This window comes from Chaetura pelagica, unplaced genomic scaffold (genome assembly GCF_000747805.2).
Source record: "Chaetura pelagica isolate M959 unplaced genomic scaffold, ChaPel_1.0 scaffold90, whole genome shotgun sequence".
Lineage (NCBI taxonomy): Eukaryota > Metazoa > Chordata > Aves > Apodiformes > Apodidae > Chaetura > Chaetura pelagica.
The window spans coordinates 3,053,913-3,057,609 of record NW_009953496.1 but is presented as its reverse complement, the minus strand read 5'-3'; positions in this window follow the sequence as shown (position 1 = coordinate 3,057,609).

Below are 3,697 nucleotides of genomic sequence, written 5' to 3'. Positions count from 1 at the left end.
CGCCATCTTCAGCTACCAAAAATTAATTACTTAGCTGTCACAAACCCACTAATTCAGCATTTCTCCTTTGGAATTGCCATCTGTCCTGGCAAAAGGGGGGGGGGGGTAAGCTATTTGAGTCTGATGAAAGGTCGAGACTTAAGCTTTAACACTATCTTAACGGCCTGTTGGGAGACTTTGCAAATCCTTGGTAACATTTCTGAATTAAATAATAAAGATGCTTAAAACTGCAAGGAGCTGGGCCTCCCAAATTTATTTGTTTTCAGGCTACTTAGTCAAGAATAAAATCACATCAGATTTTAACAGAGCTAAAATGTGTAGTATATTTTAGTCCTTCAGTCAACAGAGACTCTGTACAACATATGATGCATTTGCTAAGTACTTGGAAAAGGCATAAATTGTACCTCTAGTACTGTCCCAGAAAGACTGCATAGTGTACTATTATAAATAAGGAAATTTTTTTTGCATACATATTGCAAATTGCATGCAGAATAATTTCATTAATATAAATATTACAAAAATAATACATAAATACTACAAAGATACATTAAATTACATAATTCAAAGATTACATATTCCCAATATTGCAAAAATTGCAGAAATATAAAAATAAATAAATATAAAATAATTATTTTTATTATGTACAAGTATATCTTATGTACATTTTATCCTACACAAATGGTACATATGTCAGTGTACACTTTTAAAGAAGTTCTGTGGTGAAAAAGATAAACCAAGACATTATTTATAGCTGATGCCTGATAAATTGTTGTCAACCAGGGTACTAAATTACATCATTGCCATCCTCATACCCAGATGCTTTCTGTTCTTCTTAACACCATGGGAAACCACAGGTCTCCAGAGCATTCACAGCTCCAAAGAGTTCAAATGGAGCAGAGATCTGAAGTGCATTATAAAGTAATAGAATCATAGAATGGAATCATGGAATGGTTTGGGCTGGAACAGGCCTTAAAGATCATCTAGATCCACCCACCTGCATGGGCAGGGACACCTCCCACTAGATCAAGTTACTCAGAGCCCCATCCAACCTGGCCTTTAACACTTCCACGGATGGGGCTTCCACAACCTCCCTGGGCAATCTGTTCTACCCTGACACTAAAGAGGGTGTCTTCCTAATGTCTAACCCACATCTCCCCTCTTCCTTGTCCTCTTGCTACAAGCCCTTGTAAAAAGCCCCTCCCCAGCTTTCCTGTAGCTCCTTCAGGTACTGAAAGACTGCTATAAGGTCTCCCTGGAGCCTTGTCTTCTACAGGCTGAACAACCCCAACTCTCTCACCCTGTCTTCATAGGAGAGGTGCTCCAGCCCTCAGATAATCTCTGTGACCCTCTTCTGAACTCACCCCAGGAGCTCCATGTCCTTATGTTAAATGTGGGTATGCTGCTTTTAATAGTGTTCTCTAAACTAACTGTAAGCCCAGCCTCATTCATGTCGTAGTAGAGTTTGTTCTAGAAACACAGCTTAAGAACAACAGTGGCAAAAATGTTACACAATAAAACTGAAAATCATGCCTCCTCACCTGTGCTGTACAAGACTTGTCCATATTCAAGGATTGTTAAAGAATCTGCAAATGCAAATAGATTACAGGACATAAAGGGATATGAATACTAAACATGTACATCAAATAAAAACATTCAGGAAGGGTTAAAAGACAAAGCATCTGTTGTTACCTGCTAGCTTTAAAAATAGCATTCCCAAATCAGATACAGCATCTTACTTAAAATGCAAATTATTAAATTACTCTGTTATTTTTATGATCGTATGAGTTCAGAAGGTATTGACAACTGTTCAGAAAACCAAAGTTCATTTTTCAGCCACAGAGGCTGCAAGATACAGAAAGCTGATTAAGCTCTGTTAGCAAGAGACCTGTAAAGGACAAGAAGGCAATCAAGAACAGCTGGCATGGATTTATGAAGGACAAATAAGACTTGGCCAGCCTGATTGCATTCTATGAGGAAACAGCTGGCTACAAAGACAAGGAGGGAGCAGTGGACACAATAGATCTGGCTTCCATACAGCTTTTGATATAATTTCCCACAGCAATTTTGCTCACAAACTGTGGAAATATGGCATGAACAAGCTGGCAGTTAGATGCACTGAAAACTGCCTAGGCTGATGGGCTTAGTGGGTGGCAATTGGCTTGCAATGTGCTGGAAGGCCCATAATTAGTTGAGTACTCCAGAGGTTGACACTAGGGCCCATACCACTTACTGTCTTAATCAAAAACCTGGAGGATGGGACAGGATGCACCCTCACCATCTTTAAGGTAACACTTAAGTTAAGGGGGGTGGTTGACACACTAAACAGTAGAGCTTGAGTTCTGAGGGACTTTGTGAAGCCTAAGGACTGGGATGACAAAAGCCTTGACACATTCAACATGGAAAAACACGTACAAGGAGAAATGCTCAGCCCTGCACCTGAGGCAGAATAAGCCTCTCTGGTGGAGAGCCCATCCTCAAAGTCTAAATCTCACCACCCCAAGGGAGTGGTTGAGGGAGCCTGGGCCTCTCTTCCCTGTTTAAGAACATAAGGGGCCATATAACAGCAACCTACAACTACTAGAACAATGACATACAAATATGACAGGGCTAAACTATCCTTAATAGTGGCAGGCAACACAACAGGAAACCACAGACAGAAGAGGCTCAGGAGGTCTAAAGAGGACATTATGAAACAAATAACTTAGTTGGAAGGTAGTTAACCTGGACAAACTATGCCATTTTTATATTGGATGGTTTAAAGAGCTGTTGTGACAAAACAGCAACAGACGTGACTTAATTTCAGCAGGGAGGCTGGGCTGGGTAACATCAAGAGGTCCTTTCCCAACCATCTGTTTGTGCAGAAATGTAAAGCTGATGACTTTCCTGGTCTATGATTCTTGTTTATTGTGGGAAGATAGCTTTCAAATAGCCACCAAAATGTTGTCAGGGCTTTATTAATTCACACTTGTGCTTAAGTATACACATGCGCAGAAATAAGAATGCTCTGCCATCTGTTAAAATAGATGTTATTTTCTGTAAACAGAGTATTCCGTTGCCACATTGAAACTGTTATCTGCTATTTCAGTTGGCAATATAAAAATAGCAAAGAAACGCAACGGGTATTGAAAAGCCACCAGTTGTGAACTTACCTGTAGAATCATAGAACGATTTGGGTTGGAAGGGACCCTACAGATCATTTAGTTCCAACCTTCCACTAGACCAGGTTGCTCAGAAAGCCCCATCAAAGCTGGCCTTGAACACTTCCAGGGAACCTGTTCCAGTATCTCACCTCCCTCACCGTAAAGAATTTTTCCTTAACATCCAATCTAAATGTACTCTTTCTCAGTTTGAAACTTACCCTTTATCCTATTGCTTACAAAAAGTCCCTCCCCAGCCTTCCATCACGTTATTCACTCAACTTGCAGAAGCGATGAGAAGTGCCTGTCACGACACTCTAGGGAGCCCCTAAAATAATTTAAAACTCTTGAGTGCAACAACTCTGATAACTCCCCTCTCTTCTCTAAATAACTACACGAGTTTGCACTATTTGCCTGTGTTATTTTCTAAAAAACCCTATGCTACAGATTACTGATACGATCAGTTCTGACTGAGGGAGGAGCTGCTCCTGCCTGCCTGGCCACCTTCCCGTCCCTCCCTCCCTCCCCCCGGGGCCGGCTCCCCCCGTCCCAGACCCCTC